Source organism: Peromyscus leucopus, chromosome 5, assembly GCF_004664715.2.
Source record: "Peromyscus leucopus breed LL Stock chromosome 5, UCI_PerLeu_2.1, whole genome shotgun sequence".
In the NCBI taxonomy this organism is placed as follows: Eukaryota; Metazoa; Chordata; class Mammalia; order Rodentia; family Cricetidae; genus Peromyscus; species Peromyscus leucopus.
The window spans coordinates 125632418-125651252 of NC_051067.1; the positions used below are offsets into that span (position 1 = coordinate 125632418).

The 18835-nt window shown below is 40.7% G+C and overlaps 1 protein-coding gene and 1 pseudogene across 6 annotated transcripts in view; both read right to left on the reverse strand.

Annotated features, from left to right (window-relative positions):
* Window positions 1–18835, reverse strand: part of Ankrd11 (ankyrin repeat domain 11) — a 196376-nt gene that overhangs the window by 68746 nt on the left and 108795 nt on the right. The window lies entirely within an intron of this gene.
* LOC114700985 lies at window positions 11191–14241 on the reverse strand (annotated as a pseudogene).

An 18835-nucleotide genomic window follows, 5' to 3' on the forward strand; every position in this document is an offset into this window, starting at 1 on the left:
GAGATCTAAGATTCTTTTTTCTTGTTTCTTTAGCAGAATGTTCATTTGTCATCAGTAGCAAGCATGCATTTTTAGTATCAGTAAGAAGCTAAAAGATGGAAGGTGGTTACTGGCAGACAGAGAAATGACATTACCTTTAAATTGTTACTCTGTGATATTGATCTCAGTTTGGAAACACCAGAAAATCTCTTGACATGAATAGAAACAAACCCAATGATGATGAATTCTGACTAATGCAAACCATAGTTATAGCCTGTGATCAGATTTGGAACAGGGGTTGCTTTCTTCCTTTTTTCTTTTAAATTTATCTATCTATCTATCTATCTATCTATCTATCTATCTATCTATCTATCTATCATCAGCTTGATACAGTACAAATTCTTATCCTAATAGTGAAATGTTTCATTGAGGCCTGCCCAGTAATTGAGTAAAACAAAAACTTATTATAAGCCACAATCATCCTAGGGTCCCCCTTGCTATATAGCCTCCCTGGTTCTGTGGGTTGCAGACTGATTGTTCTTTGCTTTATATCTAGAATCGACTTATGAGTGAGTACATACCATGTTTGTGCTGTTTTTTTTTTAATTCATTCTTCTCTCATATATTACATCCCAGTTTCCTCTCGCTCCTCCTCTCTCCCTCCCCTCTTCTCCTCCATTTCCCTTCAGATATCCCAAAGATATCAACCAAACATAGCATATCATGTTGCAGTAAGACTAGGCAAATCCCCTTATATAAAGGCTGAAAAAGGCAACCCAGTAGGAGGAAAAGGATCCCCAAAGCAGGCAGAGTCAGAGACAGCTCCCTGCTCCCACTATAAGAGGTGTCCCATTAAGAATACCAAGCTGCACAACCATAACATATACCACAGAGGACCTAGGTCAGGCCCATACAGGTCCAATGATTGTTGGTTCACTCTATGTGAGCCCTGGTTAGTTGATTCTGTAGGCTGTTTTCTTGTGGTGTTCTTGGTCCCTCTGGCTCCTATAATCTTTATTACCCCTCTTCCAAAGAATTCCCTGAGCTCCAAGAAATATTTGGCTGTGAGTCTCTGCATTTGCTCAGTTGCTGGATAAAGCCTCTCTGATAATGATTATGGTAGGCTCTGATTTACAAGCATATCAGAATATCATTAAGAATCATTTCAGTGGCTTTATATTCCCCCAGACGTGACGTGTTTGGTTCTATCCTAGGATGGGCTACCCAGCCTTTGATTCCTGGCCCTCCAAACATGTCAGGCATGGGCTCCCTGTTGTAGCATAGGTCTCATGTTGGATCAGTTACTAGTTGGCCACTCCTTACTGTGGTGATATTTTATTTGTATGTTAAAAAATAAAGTTTGCCTGGAGATCAGAGGACATAGCCAGCCATAAACAAAAGTCAGGCAGTGGTAGCACACGCCCTTAATTTGATCACATGGCTAGCAGAGTCTCTTCGTGTTCAAGGACACACTAGGGAACAACCAAGCGTGGTGACATAGGCCTTTAATCCCAGTACCAACCATAGAGACCTGGAGGTCTGTACAGATAGGCAGTAACAAGGAAGTGAGGTAGCTGGGCCAAGAGCCAATGAGAGGATAGAACAGCAAGGCAATAAAAGCCTGGGTAGACAGGAAGTAGCTCTCTCGTTTGGGAAACTACAGCGGCATGGTGAACTAAGGTTAGCTGGTGGCTCTCACTATTTCCCTGATCTCTATGGCTTTCACCCCTATATTTGGCTCAGTGTTCCTTATTTAATAAGACTGTTTAGAAATTCGTCTACACCTTACCCCTGCATAACTTACAGGCAGGACAAATTGCAGGATGAAGACTTTTGTAGCTGGGTTGGTGTCCCAATTCCTCCAATGGAAGCCTTGCCTGGTTACAGAAGATGGTTAGTTCAGGCTCCGTATCTGCCATTATGAGGAGATTCATGTTTTTAATGAGCAATATATTCCACAGAATGTGTGCATATACATGCTCAAGAGTATGAGAGAATGAAACATAGACTTTGGTTAGTTGGAGATAAAAAGTGAATGCAAATCCTGTGTCTCTACTTGAACTGACAATTTGTCTGGTTCAGAATGTTACCTTAGGTACAAAACACAGCAGCAGAGCATCTGAAGTTTCTGATCAGTCAATGCCAGAGAAGCATTCCTAACCAAGAGCTTCCTTCACAGACAAAGGTCAAAGTGCATTCTGAAGGATCCGTAGTTTCTAGTTTTCTAGGGTGTACCTCATGTTGAGAAAGAAACCTGCAGTGGAATGTCTCCACTGTTTTCTCTGCATTTGGTATGGCATAGCCTATGCTTCATTAGCAATATAGGAGTCCCTTCCCTTCAATTAGATACGGTAAGCTAACAAAAAGGAAGGAAGGAAAGCATCTCTAAGTCTGCAACATACGGAGTCTGTGGACATAAATTTAAGCTCCAATAGCCCTGCACAGGTTACCTCAAACACTCTACCACTTGATGGCTAAAACAGTGAGCAAGAAAATTAATGTGTCTGTCTGTCTTTTCAGCTACAAACTTGGGGTGGGAGGAGAGAAACACTGAGGGGAGGAGGGACACAAGATCACTATGTTCCAAACCTTTAGGAGGGCTATGGAATCTGTGCTCTATGGAAAGCAAGCAGCACACACCAAGTGCACAGCACACACTGGCAACTAAAATTAATGACAGGTTCCCAACCCCTTCAGGTCAATGACTGAGGTTTAACGATCCATTTCAAATTACACTTACATGGTTCTTTATTTTGCATGTTATTTTATTCATAGCATCTAACTAGCCTCAGCTGAACAGATGGCATTATTTCCTCATTACAAATGAAAAACTTGGAGCTGATATAATCCACACATCCCTCACCTCTAGGCAATAGCACCCACTGGAGACCATGCTGTCAGCATATACCTTGCTGATGCCATGTCTGTCTAAACTGACAGGTTTGATATCCTAGAGGTTGAAAACATTTCATCTACTAAGAAGGAATCCTGTCCTTCCCTTCTCCAAAGGCTGCCTGAGCATCTTGAGGAATAGCTCCTGGAAACAATATCATCTCAGGTCAGGGAAGTCTGATCAAGGCTAGGGCCATTTATTATACCATACCTGCAGCTACTTGGTGCTTACAGATTGAATAAGACACAGGGGCATTGCTGACTTAATAGCGGGACAGGAGAGGTGTCTTGGCAAGTAAACAACCCCAGAGGAAGCAGCTTTGAAAGTTTTTATCTTCATCTTTAAGAACCCTAAACATTTCCTGGATTTCATTAGAAAGCTCAGTGAAAGTAAAAGTAAAACACAACTACTAGCATAACTAGACATCATAGAAAAAAATACAATAGAAAGGAGCCACGAAGTGTTCAGTTAGCCAGGCAATAGTGATGCACACCTTTAATCCCAGCACTTGGGAGGCAGAGGCAGACAGATCTCAGTGAGTCTGAGGCCAGCGTGATCTACAGAGTGAGTAGGACAGCCACACTGAAGCAGATTGTCTCAAAAAAAATCAAAAAGAAGTGTTAAGTCTAAAGGAATTACTAGATCATACCTACAGTTCATGCTAAAATCTGCTTCAGTGTGTTAATGTCACTGATAGCAAAATCTATCTAAATCCCAACAAGACCATTAATGTATACAATTGCCAAATTTATAGACAGAAAAATAATCCAAACAAAAAAAGAGAAGAGAAAGACCTTGATAAGTTCCAGGTGAACCTGGGCTACACAGCAAGATCCTGTCTTCAAATAAATGTGAGCATATGAACAAACAGTGTGTCTTATAAAATTCTTGTTAGACACCTGGGCTGCTGCAAGCCACAAGAATATATTATAGAGATTCAGCTGTACATAATACAGCTATACCTAGAAAGGTCAAGGAATCTTTCTAGAGGGAAGCCATTTATCAGGGGATATTTGGTGTTATTCAGCTTTTAATAATCACCTGTCTTCTGCTATGAATTTTTTGTGTGCTCATATACTACTAGGCCCTATGGTAAACAGTATAAGCTTCTCAGACTTACTGCTGATCTACTAGGTAACACCCCTATGGAGCCTTGGAGACAAGCAGACCATAGATGCATAGCTTTGTTTCTTGTGCAAATGAAGCTGAGACCATCCCTTTCCTTCAGGGCTAGTAGCATGCCAGAGCTACTGACTGAAGACAAAAGAGTTTTTTGTGTAACCAGCTACAGTAAAGACTGAAGCAGAATTCCTGGTCTGGCCAGAGTGAAGAGAGGAAGGCAGAGTTTCTGTAGATGGTAAGGCAGACTGGCTTGGGAGGAGGAGTAAGGAGCAAGGAAAAGTTCTGCAGACTGTAGGTGGATTTGAATCAGATCAGGAGAGCAGGAGAGGAAGGATAGATGGAGGACGAAGAAACAGAGGACAAAGATGAGATCGAGAGCATAAGTGCTTAGTTATTACTAGGGCTATGAGAGGACAGAAAAAGAAGGGACAAAGAGGAACTGAGTGTCAGGACAGAACTGAAGCTGTGTAGACTTAAGTTTGTTATAGAGAAATAAAGTAAACAGACATAAGAAACTGGTTTACATACATTCTTTTCCCTCAGATAACCCCATGGTGGACATAGTATCTTCTCCAGGACTCTGGGAAGGATTTTCTCAGGGCAGGCCCCTGGGGAAAAACTGCAATACTAGTCCTTATACCCAATCCAGTGCTACGAAATGGTGCCTTCAGATCAAAAGGACAGAAGCTTCACCAAAAGACTAGTGTGAGCTACCCTTCTATCCCTCCCACCCTGAACAGACAGGTGGAAGCAGAGAACTTGACTGGGTTCAGCTGCCAAAGTCATTGACTTGCACTTCCTAATTCCTAAAATCATGAGAAATAAATTACTATTCTTTCTAAACTATCTAGCTTGTGGAGGCTTGTTACACAAAAGACCAAGATAAGAGTAAATTGACTTAAGAAATCCAGTTTAAGTACTAAAAATGGAAAAGGTTGCCAGAGTGAGTGAGTGAATGAAAAACATTACCTAGAGGTAGATAAGGATAGAAAAAGGTAATTTGTAGGCAATGTGCTGGGAGTTGGGGAAGCAAGTTGTAACTGATGCTGAGTATGTTTTAAGATCAAAATATCTCAAAGGATCAAAGGAGCCCCTAGAAAGTCACATAAGATTCTTTTCATGGAAGATAAGATGTTCCTAGAAATGCATGCACATAATGAGAACCCAAGAGCCTCAGCAGAGAAAACAGAACCACTGCCATGGGAACAGGCATTAGATTACTTCCACAGAGGATGGAATGAGACAACCTCTACTGCAAACTCAGAGAAAGGGGAAGGGGGGAACAGAGTGCAGAGTGAGAGAAGGAGAAGTGGTGATGTTTTGCATCTTATCCCTTGTTTCCCCCCCACACCTTTCTAAAATGTAGGGTAATAAAGATATGAGAGCAACAGAGACTGGTGAGGAAAAAAGCACTGTTTTCTATTTTAACTTAAAATTTTTTAAAAAAATCCAAGATTGGGCATGGTGTGCAAGCCTTTAATATCAGCAACTTGGACACAGTGGCAGGCAGAGTTATATGGTGAGACCCTGTGTCAAAAACCACAGTAATTAAACTAATTTTTAAAAGTTGCCTTTTAACATTGAGTATAATGTAATTTGGTTGTAGGCCTTACTTTAAAAGACAAAGGATATATCTTTCTGCTAGTAGCTTGTAGACCATTCATTTCCTTATCTGTATTGTCAAGCACGATTTTTTAGGTAATGTTTTTCATTCAACAGAGCAGGCTCTCTCTGAACTTGGAGTCTACCAATTTGGCTAGCTAGAAAGCTTGCCTTGGAGAACCCCTGTCACCACTTCCTGAGTGATAGGCTTATACAGCGGGCACTAGGATTACAAGTAGGCTATTAGGTCCAAACAGCTTTTATAGATGGGTACTGGTTATCCAAACTCTGGTCCTCATACTTGTCTAGTAAGCACTTCATGACCCCAATCTGATACCTAGTTTCTTAAAATGGGCAAATGATACCACAGGCAAGATGCCTTACTGAAGAAGACACATAGTTGAGTCTGTACTCTTCTAGATAGGTGACCACCTGAAAGATGATCACAATCTTCTGCTAACAGAAAAATGAAAAGTATTAATGCTGTTACCACTACAAAGTCTAAGTTGGCTTCATACTGACAGCAATCCTCTTGTCTCCATCTCCTAAATACACCATCATGCCAAATGAAAATTAAAACTATAATAATACCTAAAATCCCTGAATAAGGGGGCTAAAGCAGGAAGAACACAGGTTAGAAGTCAGTCCATGCTACAGGTGAATTCAAATCACAACAGGATGTTCTAAATATCCAACAGAATGGACAAAAACCAGAACGTGGATAAACACAGAATGGCATGCAGAATGCTGAATGTCACCTGACCCTAAACCCCTAAAATCAAATCTGGAAGAGGGAACAGAATTTTCAGAGGCATGGTGTACAAACCAGGTGGGAGACAGGCAGAGGTTGCCCTGGATAACCCTACTGAACATTTCTCAGCATCACTTCAAGGCACTCTGTGTATTCATTACATATTAAAGGATTGCTTCCTATCTCGTGTACAAAGATCCAGCCTCACTTAAATGGGGCCCTTTCAGAGAGAGAGAGAGAGAGAGAGAGAGAGAGAGAGAGAGAGAGAGAGAGAGAGAGAGAGAGAGAGAGATATCAATCTCTTTAATGTATCAGTAAATCATAGGCATGAGGGTTATTTCTGTATTTAGCTATTACACACAGGCTTGCAACAGCTGGTTCTTGGCCCATGCTCCAGCATCACATGCAGTAATGATTCCAGGAGAGCAAATGTCTACAAGTGCAAAAGCTACAGGAAATGTCCCAATAGGAAGTGATGGCCAATGGTGTCAATTTCTTTCTGATAAAAATGGTGATGACTGCACATACATGTGAGCATGCTAACAACTGCTGTGCTAAGTAAAAGCTTTAATTGGAAACACCAGGATGCTAACTCTAAATAAGCTGCTGCTTTCTATAAAGAGGGTGAAGCAAGCTCCTCTAGGAGTGGTATGATGGTTATGTATAGTGATTGTCAACTTCACAGGATCTAATTCATGGAAACATGTCTGTAAGGGATCTTCTAGATTAGGTTAAGGATAAGCATATCCAGTTAGACTGACAGAACAGAAAAAGAGAAAGCAAGCAGAGCACCAGTATCACCCTCCATACCCCTGTGTCCTGACTGTGGATGCAATGTGACTGGCCACTTCACACTCCTGCTTCTGAATGGACCACTGGACTGTGGGTCAGAACAAACCCTTCCTTAAGGTGCTTTTGTCTCCCCAACATATAAAAAGTAACTAATACAAGTGTGCAATGCTAAATAGATGATAGAATCTGTCAAGACACTGGGACACGGGATGGCTCAACACATCCACAGCCTTCACTGCCCAAAACTTAAAGGCCAGAATCAGGGAAGCCAACTATCCAGGCCAACTAAATACCTTCCCGTGACCAAATGGCAGCAAATATATTTGAGTGCAAGCCCTGGAGAAATGCCAGCAAATGACCATGGTGAGTACTTCTTTCCTGCAGCTATCAAGGTTATTCTCTTCGTTTGTTTTTAAATATAAGGGACAGTCTCCTTTAAAAATAAAAATAAAAAGAGGATCCTGAATGCTCAAAACTGCTAGGACTGCTATTAGAGTTGCTCAACAAACACAAAAAGGGGAACAAACCAAGTCCTCAATCTTCAAGGTTCTGTCACACACACTGCTCTCTCTTCCCCATCCCCTCAAGACCCATACAATCACACATGCTTGCCTGCTTTTTAGCAAGCAGATTTTGATTGACATTAGTGAAAGTAATATTTGGCCGCTCCATTTTTCAGTAGCAAAATTTTCCCCACTTGGTACTAATTTTACCATATTAACCAGCCGGGCATTAACAGGCTGTATTTTGGTATGTGTTGACACTCTTCAGTTCAGCAGTTTCCTGAGCATGCCTTCTGCACACTGTTACATGTCACCATGGTATTGCACTAACAAGGTACAGGCATCCTTCTGTGCTTCTTCACAGTAACAGGAGTGGTGGAACTTGGGCCACTATCTACTTGTTTAATGACTTGTTTTTTCTTTCCTCTTGATTTCTTCTACTTAGTGGCATATTGGTGGCAGGGTGGTGGTGGTAGTGTTAAACTTATTTTAAAGCAAATATATTTGAGGAGAAGTACATAGGAAGCTTTAATGGCCTGTTTACATCTTATTTTATATACTATCACTAATATAAAATTGTAACATAAGCAGAAAGAGGCTATGCAATGCTGCAGAGAGTCAAAGGGAGAGTCAGAAATCTGTTCTGACACCACAGCTGAACACAAACCAAGGTAACAGGGTGGGCCTGGCCACACACTTACTGGTTTGGGGATTTGTTTATCTAGTTTTGAGTAATACTGTGTACAGCACAGGATGGTCTAACATTCTTAATCTTCCTCTCCCAACCACCTGAGTGCTGAGATTAGAGGTATAGACCACCAAACCTGCTAACGTAATAGCTTTTATTGACAGTCAATAGCCTCTATTAAGACATAGCACCCAACAGTATCAATATATCCAAAATAAAACAAAGTCTTTGTATTCTCCAATATACAGAGTCATCACTGACCTGGTCAAGTGGAGGACAGAGCAGCAAATAACAGAGGCAAGGTTGGCTTTTGGCAGTAGAAATGATACAGACTAAGGATCTAATCTTAGGGATTGTGCACATCTCAGGTCCTACCCCTACATAACAAACTAAATGTGGAGCTGAAAAATTAACTTTTATTCATTCAAATGCTTCAAGATAAACATCTTTTTTTCTTCTTGTTAAATGAGGCTTTATTTTCTTTCTATTTTTCACAAAGACGAAAGCAATAAAGATAGGATAATTAATTAAACCTGGAACCAAATTAATAGTTTCAAATCTTGGATCTGTTCATGACTATTGGAATCCTGGAAATTTTATTTAAAATCTTTGCTCTAGAGTTATTCTTTTTTTTTTTTTTTTTAATGCTGAATGCTGTTTATTGAAGGAAGGAGGAGGTCTTAAATACAGACTTACAGCACAATGGAGGGGAGAAGTTTGTTACCGATGTTTTACAATCTTGCACAACATAAACATCTTTAAGAGTTAAACTTAGGACGGGCGGCCGTGGCACACGCCTTTAGTCCCAGGACTCAGGGGGCAGAGCCAGGCAGATCTCTGAGTTTGAGGCCAGTCTGGTCTACAGAGCAAGATCTAGGACAGGCACCAAAACTACACAGAGAAACACAGTCGGGGGGGGGGGGCGGACTACACTTACATGTGATAAACTTTACATTAGGCAGAAAAGTTTTGCTAAAAAATAAGTCTCTTGGCCCAGAATCTAAAGAGCCTTCTTTTCCTCCTTGCCTTGAATTGCCAAAGAAAAGAAAAACAAACAAACAAACAAACCACCTGCCTCTGTGATCAAAGTTCTGATCAAACTTAGTCCTGTACCACTACTGGGGAATGGGGAGGAGGAGAGAACACCTGTAGCACACAAACACCTGTGACCCCTGCCCTCCCCTCAGAGTGTTCTCAGAAAGACCTGTTGAGGATACAGATTGTTAAGAAAGTATATTGAAGTGGTATTATCTCAAAGCACCAAAATACAAACAATGAAAACTCACCCCTTCACAAACAGATGGAGGTGGCATGCATAGAACTGCCACATGACCATCTACGCATCAAAGAGCATGAAGATCCCATGAAGTTTCCATTTACTTGCTCACTTGTGCTTCAAGTTAAAACTGACCCTGCTGTGAATAGGTTTCAGAATAGGTTGAAAGTAATGAAATGGGAGGGTCAACACTTCCACAGCTAGCATGCATTTTTCACAAGGTGAACTGTTCATATTAATGACAATCTAGGTAGATAAGGAGTCTTCCATGTAGGAAACTTCCATGTAAAGTGTCCTTTTTGACTGCCTAAGTGCTATCTCCACCAGTTTGAACTACCATCAATAAGGCATTGAAATCAATCCAGAACCCGATTCCAAAATCATAGCAGCAGCACTGTAAAAACAAGTATTTTATGATAAAGCTTAAGGGCTAGGTTAGTGGCTCAGAACTGTAATCCCAGTAATTAGGAGGTTAAGACAGAAGGAGTGACAAAGGTAAAGGCCAGCCTAGGTCATATCATATGAGTTCCAAGCCAGCCTGCACAATAGTGTAAAGCTCTGTTTCAAAATTGGAGTAGGGGGTGGTAGCAGTGGCAATGGAAAGACTGACATGGGGACGGGGGGTACTCCATTGGGAAACAAAATATAAAAATTCAGGTAAAGATGCCTGGCCATTTAATAAACACATCTGAGTCCTTTGTGAATGAGTGGGCATGGCTATGGTGGCAGCTACCTATCAGCAAAATCAACTCACAACTACTGGAAATCAGGGAAAAATAAACTCCCACGAAGCTGGGTATCTGTGGTGGTTTGAATAGGATTGGCCCCCATGGACTCATGTGTTTGAATGCTTGGCCATAGGGAGAGGGACTATTAGGAAGTGTGGTGTGGCTTTGTTGGAGAGGTGGGCCACTAGGGAGTGGGCTTTGAGGTGTGAGCAGCTCAAGCCAGTTCACTTCCTGCTGCCTGCCCATCTGATCCAGATGGAACTCTCAGCTCCTTCTCCAGCACCTCGTCAGCCTGCACACTGCCATGCTTTATGCCATGCCAATAATGGACGATAAACCTCTGAAACTGTAAGCTAGTTCCAATTAAATGCGTTCTTTGTGAGAGTTGCCATGCTCATGGTGTCTCTTCACAGCAATAAAACCCTAACTAAGACAGTATTGTAGAAAGAAAAAAAACCCAAAAACATAAAACCACCAAGAAATAAACAGAACTAAAATGGAGCTCAGAAATGTTAACTTACTTGCCCAAGATCACAAAAACTACAAAAACTCAAAATGTTCTGCCTTTAATTGTGCCTACATTCTCTGTACCCAAATGAGCACTGTTGGTAAGTGTATGTATGGCTGGAAATTGAAAGATTGGTGATCAGCAAAAAACCAATAGGTACAAGTGGGCCATAGCCAGGAACTAGCCCCAAAGTCAGATCTGGTAAATGTAGGTACTTGTAAAGAGTCTGCCTATGTGACTGCTGTACAAAATAAAGACTACAAGACTGTAACAGCACATTAATTTTTTGTTTTTTTATTATTATTATTATTATTATTATTATTATTATTATTATTATTTACAGTCCAGGTCTTCTATTTCTTTTTGTACATTAGGCCATAAATTCATATGGAATGGGTTCCAGCAACTCAGGCTCCTTCCCATTAGTCCTCACAAAGTGTGCTTCTCTGGGTGGAATGGGCTGGCGCTTCAGCTGAACCCAGGTGGCTCTTCTCTTTGGTTTCTTTTTTCTTCCAGTTGTTCTCCTTCACCCACTTCAGGAAGCTGTCTCGACTCTTAGAGATCTTGATGTTCTCAATCTGGATGTTAATTCTCTTGGCAAGAATCTTGCCCTTAACTTGCTTGTTTACAATGATGCCCACAGCATGCTGGGTGACACTGTAGATGCTTACGGTTTTGCCATGGAAACATTTATGAGGCATTCCTTTTTGAACAGTGCCCATTCTCTTGATGTCTACAATATCACCCTTCTTGTAGATTCCCATGTAAGTGGCCAAAGGAACAACTCCATGTTTCCTAAAAGGCCTAGAGAACATAGTGAGTGCCCCTCCTCTTTCCCTTTGTGATTGTCATTTTGGCGAGTTACTGAAAGATGGCTGCCACGGCCATAAGCATCCTTTTTATTCTTAAGTTTCTGGTCCTTTTCTTTGTTTAAATATGGCATTTATACACTGCAAACAATAAACAGTCTATAGTGAAAGGATTTTTTAAAAATTATTATTAAGGAAACTAGAGAGATAGTTCAGTGGTTAAGAGCATTTATTGCTCTTCTAGATGTGGTGGCTCAAAACCATCTATAATTCAAGTTCCAGGGGCTATATCATTGGCATATATCCATTGGCACCAGACAACATATGGTGCACAGACCTATATTCAAGCTAAATACCATACACATAAAATTAAACTAAAAGGTATGATTGAATCCTAGCACATTAAAAGGAGATATCTTTTGCAAGGAAGTAAATGCAAAGTCTCATGTGTAGGCTCAGTTCTTTGGTGACAGGCTTCTTGAGGCTCAGTTATCCACTGGGATATAGGAAAACACAGGACAAGGGACTGAAGGAGCTGAAGAAGTAGGGTACGCTAAGAAGAATATTTCTACCACATATTACTATTCAAATGCTTGTTCCAAAAGCAAGAGTGGTGCCATCTTATACCACTACCCTTCCTAGTCCAAAGGACAGTGCACACCCAGGCCTGATGATAGTCAAGTTCCATGCTAACTAAGGTTATACTGAGACTGGTAGGCTGTTTTGTCACCCAGACAGGTCCCAGCATTAACAGTTACTTTAGTATCCAGGCTCTGACATGTTCTATTCTTAGAACACACCACAAATCAACCATAGAACAGAGGTGGGAATGAGACAGAAAGGGACCAGAAAGCAGAGGCTAGGGATACTGCTAAGAGAAGAACTCTGCCAGACCCAGGAGTATACCTGCAGAAGATAGGTGGTAGGCATAAACAGACATTTTTTAAATATAGAGCTATTGACCTCTTTATCTGCTATGACAAAGGTCACATTTACAAGGAAAACGAGTCGGGGACTGTGTTGACTGGATCCTCACTACCTACAGGATGTGTGTACTGACACAGCCCTAGTAAGGTACTGGTGGAAATATAAAATAGTACAGCTGATGTAGAAAACAGTGCAGAGGTTCCCTTAAAAAACTAAAAATAGGTCAGACACAGTGGTATTCTCCTTTAATCCCAGCAGACAGATCTCTGTAAGTTCAACACACCAGGGCTGGTCTAGTTGTATACAGTGAGAATCTCTCCTTTAAAAACATAAAATATAAAGTTGAGGGATTAAGCTCAGTGGTAGAGCACTTGCGTAGCAAACGCAAAGCCCTGGGCTCGGTCTTCAGCTCAAAAAATAAAATAAAATATAAATAGAGCCTCACAGTTTAGCAATTCTATTTTGTAACATGATTGTCAGTCTAATTGGATTGAGAAGCATCTCCAAAATCAAACTTCTGGGTGTCTGTGAGGGCATTTCCAGAGATGGCTACAATGGGAAGAATACCTGCCAGGCTGAAGTTTGGATGAAATGAGACAAAAACAAACAAAAAGACTGAAAAGATGGCTCCATGGTTAAGAGCACTTGCTACTCTTTCAGAGGACTCAAGTTCATATTCTAGCACCCATGTCAGGTGGTTCAAACCATTTGTAATGCCAGTTCCAGGGGATCTCACTCCCTCTTCTGGAGGGAACAGTACTGGTCAACAGTACATGTGTGACATATATTCAACACAAACACATACACAAAAATAAAAATAAAAAAGACAAGGAAAGGTAGAGGGCCCAAAAGCACAGGGATTCTCTACTTCCTACCATGGACTTTGTGGTGGAGTATGAGGGTGTGGGGTAAACTAAAAATAGTTTTCCCATGAATTTCTGTCAGAGTTGTCATAGCAATGAAAATCTAACAGCGGTATATACTCTGAAAGAACTGAAAGTAGTGTCTCTCCAAGATATTTGTAATCCCACATTCCCAGTGCACAAATGATTTACAACCTCACAGACAGATGAGCAAACTATATATGGTGTATCTAAAAATGGACTAATATTCATCTTTAAAAATGAAGGGAGCAGAGCATGGTGGTGTATGCCTTTAATGCATAGCATTATGTATATTAATAGTACGCAGATTGAGATAATCTAGGTACAGAAGATCAGTGCTTATGACCTACTTTTACAAGGTTCCTAGGCCAGCCCAACCAGAGACAAACAGTAAGTGCAAGTGGGAACTATGCCTCTTTGTAAGGTGTTCTTCAAAATTTGTGCTTGTTTGAATAGTCCAGAAGCCCAAAGAAGTGATTATTACACTAGGTGTTCCTTTGTGGGGGCATCTTTTACTTGGGGGAGGGGGGGGTAATTGCTAATATTTACCAAAAAATGTCTCATTATGTAATCCAGACTGGCCTGAAACTCATGATCTCCCTGTCTTCTTAGCCTCACAATGCTAGGATGTCCAGTGTATATATCACTACATGCCTGGCTCATATTGTATGTGTTCATCTTTTATCTGCACCACCCCCAGCACCCCATCCCTATTACATTTTATCTTCCTTTCTTAGACAGGAAGTGATATGGCTGGGTGGAGAGAGGAATACAAGGCAGGCAGAGACAGGAGCTCAGCCCCCCTTCAGGCAGAGGAGTTGGCGAGGTAAGTGGTGGTGGCTGTGGCTTGCTCCTTTGTTCTCTGGTCTTTCAGCATTTACCCTGATATCTGGCTCTAGGTTTTTATTATTAAGATCAATTAGAATTCGTACTACACAAATCAAACACAATTATTACAATCTGTTTCTTTAAAATGGTCCTGAGAGATATTTTCTATTATATTTAATTCCAAGAAGGTGGAGAACCCTTTGCTGCTTTCAACAACGGAGAAACTGGGAAGCCAAATTAACTATGATCCCAAGGTTATAAGAATAATAATAAAAAAAAATCTACCAGTGTTGATAGGTACAGATGGCACAGTCTTGTGGGAAACTCAGCATCAGAAAATTTCTCACCTCCTGCCAGCTGTCACAACTGCACACGCTGTACAATGCTCCTACCACACTCACAGAATGAGTGTCCACAACTGTGGGCATGTATATACTACTCAAAAACAGTGGAAAGGTAACATGCACACATAACCTTGCTGCTGCTGGTCAAGCTATGCTTAACTACTACCATCTAGATAAACTAGCCAGTTACCCCGTATGCCTAACTTAAAGCAGATATTCAGAAAAGAAAAACTATACTAAATCAAAGTTTTTTTTTTTCTATTTTACCACCAAGAAATCTACACAGGTATTCCCTAAACTTCATTGTCCTGAAGAAAGAGCTGTCTGCTCCAGGTTTCCCTAGTGAAAGGCCCACAGCAGAAGATCAACCCTGTGAAGACAAAGCTGTACATCAGAAGCTATGCTCTAACGCCAACAAGGCTTTAGCAGAAGGAACTACACATTGACACAAAATACTTTCCTTTCATGATCACTCAGATTTCAATTACAGTAACCCAGGTACTGCATGCATGAAACAAACTATAACAAGAACTCGGAAGGTGCCAGCCATGGCCCCTGCACACATGCAGACATGGTGCTGTGCTCAGTATTAAAGACTCTAAACATTTCCTTTATGTTACTCAGCTCCATTGTGAAATGTTAAATTTACCTCCCCCCCCAAAGCCTAAAATCCTGAAACACACTGCTTTTTAACTTAGTAAAAAGGAGAGACCACCTAATTCAATGAAAATATACAAACATTAAACCAAGTATAGTGGCACATGCCTGTAGTTCTGGCTACTTGGGAGGCTAAGGCAGGAGATCACTTATGACAGGAAATAAAGAAAAGCCTAAGGAACCTTATTAAGAACCTGTCTCATAAAAGAAAAACAAAAAAAAATAAAAATAATAAGAATGATATTATGCATGTTTTGATCTTTTTCAGAAACTACTTTACTGAAATATTACAGAGAATCAAATACAACATTCCAGTTAATACTGTTTACAGCAGTACTTCTTCAGAAGCAAAGGAAACACCTTTCTAATGTTAAAGCGTTTCCATGTAAACCAATTTCATAGGCAACACCAATTATCACTCCTTGTTTATTCGGTAAGCAGTGCTTCACTGATTAGCAATGAGCTCAATTTAAAGAAAGAACTGGTCATCAACAATCCAAATCCTTTACTCAACGTACATTCCTCATGCTTCTATACCAATAGTGTAATAGTGTGTGTGTGTGTGTGTGTGTGTAAGCAAAACCTTTCTCTGCTCATTTTTTTTACATTCCCAAGTGATTGCATGCCACTAATAATGTACTACTTCTGTGTACAGTCTCTAAGTCAGGATTTGCATTCCATACCATATCTTGATCATGAACACTATGCATGCTAGATACAGACTGCTTAATCATCCTTTCTCAATGGCAGTGAAGACCAGAAAACATTCCTATAATCAGCCTTTTCCATATAATCCAATAACATAAACAAGGGCTAAAAGCACAGATTCCCAATGAAATGAGGGTCTGCTTCCAGGGACCCAGAATACACAATGAGAAGATATGGTTTTTTAAGCTGCAGAATGATCGTGGCCATCCTGTAACCTCATAGGCCCTTCATCTCATTCTGGTGCTCACACTAGAGCCTCAAAACCAGCAGTATGAGATATGTAAATTTTAGTCTAAGTGATACAAAAAGATAGCATTTGCTTTACCTTTATGTAACGTACAAAACACTAAAAAAGTGTCAGATACCAAATCAGCACCACTTATTTAAACCAGCTGATGGACAATGCTAAGTATACATGATGCAATTCTGAAGAATTACACACCATTAAATCTCAAAATATTTGAAAAGTTAAAGGATCAAAGATCCACTTTGGTTACCTGCAATTACTGTCCAACTGGCCAGTTTACTACGGCCTGATAAGTGATAAGGATATCAGCAGAAAAATTTCCCAGATAAAGTAAGTTTATGAGAAAGAAACATCACTGTTATCTTGAAAGATTAAGTTACAGTGTAGTTTTGTTACTGAGCAATTAACACTAATACATGCCACACAGTATAGGAACTCCTGTGGCCTAAGGTTTAGTGTATATAATAGCTGCTGTGAACCTCTGTTCGGATCCATAGTGCCCATATAAAAAGCTAGGCACAGTGGCATGTTCCTGTAATCCTGGCAAGGGGGGAGACAGTGACAAAACGACCCCTAGGGTTTTCTAGACAGCCAGTCTGGCTTCATGGACCGTCTCCAGGTTCAGTGAAAGATTGTGTCTGAAAAAAATAAGTAATGTATGAAGGGCTGGAGTGATGACTGTGGCTAAGAATTATTGCTGTGCAATCATGAGGACTTCTATTCAGAGTCCTCACTTAAAAGACAGACAGAGGGAAGGAAGAGTCAAGTCCGGAGACACGGCTCAGTGGTTAAGACTGCATACTGCTCTACAGAGGCTGAGCTTTGCCTCCAACACCAAGCACCCAGCAACTCACAACTAACGTTAACCCTAGCTCAAGGAGATCCACAAACTTCTTCTATCCTCCATAGGTACTTAAGTTCACATGACCATATTCATATTCTCCGCACCTCACCCCCCCACACACTTTTTTTTAAGGCATGTGGATGGTCACTCACAGCTGTATCTAGAGTGCTTGGGGACAGAAACAGATGCGTTCCATCTGGGAGTTTTTTGGATGGCAGGCCTAGCTTCTGACTCAATGAAATGCCCTGTCTCAAGGAAACAGAGTGCTAAAGCAGAACACTTAATATTTTCCTCAGGCCTCTGCACACACAGTAAAAGACAACTGAGAAAGATACCTGATATTGACTTCTGACCACGACGTGTACATGTGTGCACACACAACCATGAACATGTAGGCACATGTGTGCATACATACAAAATAGTTTTAAAAAGAGCTTCATGAAACACAGAACATATCTAAGATGCTACTTAAACACTTATTTAGCACAGAGCATCAAACAGGATAGGGAAAGCAGGGAGCTGTCTTTTTAAAGTACTCTGTGTTCCGTATAAGACTATCAACTAACCAGGTGGTGACACATGCCTTTAATCCCAACAGGGAGAGGCAGATAAATCTCTTGAGTTCAAGGCCAGCCTGATTTACAGCCAGGATACAAAGAGAAACCCTAAAGGGAAGGAGGGAAGAGGCAGGTGATGACAGACAACACCATTATCCATTACTTAGAAGTCAAAGACTCCTTTTGGGCTCCAGGGAGTTAAGTGCTAAATAAATTGCCATCTCAACAACTATTCAGACTGGCAGATGGACACCAAGGACAGGTGAAGCATACTTTGGACATCAGTATAAAAGCTAACAACTGAATGTTAGGTCTCAAGTTTTAGCATTTAAATCATATTCTAAGATGTTTTTCCAATTTATTGGGAGATATTATAACACACACACACACACACACACACACACACACACACACACACACCATCTTCTTATTGTCTAGAAGTCCCAACATTTCTGAAGTCAAATTTTATAAAATGACCTGAAAAATGACAAGAATTAAATGCTGTTGACCACCCTTCCTCTTAGAGTTAACTCAATCATTTCAACAACTCCACACCAATGGTGATAACCTGCTGGCTACTTGGAGGGGTAAATTCTTTAAGTGGCTGAAAGAATGGGAGATCCCAGAGCAGACAACTGTTTTCTGAAGAAAAACAAACAAACAAAAAACCACTGTAAATGAATTTTAAAATCTACTCACTTCCTTTTATTTGAATATGAATGTCCCTACTGGGCTTGAACTCAACTCAGGATACACTTCTCATTCTCCAAAACAGCTGGGTTTAAAGGACTGTACCACCATACATTAACTCTCAGATACCATTTCATAGAACACACACTTATGAGCCGCTTAGTACTCTAATACCTGGGGCCCTTATCATCACAAACACAAATAAATACACTTGGTACTACCTACTTGATACTTTCATCTTAACTCAGAAGATTCATGAAGGACTGGTGGTTGTGTTCCAATGTTACTATTAAGCTGAATTATTATTGGGGTGGGGGGGATACAAAAAAAATACACAGCCAGCTCTGAAATCAGAAACTTTTATGAGCTTCCCAGGGTACTACACTGATCGGAAAGCCCCAGATGCATCACTGTACTACTATAGGCCCTGGTCACAAGTCCTTCCAGAACTCTCAATTTGCTTTCATTTCTTCATCTTTGTATGCCTCTACAACAATG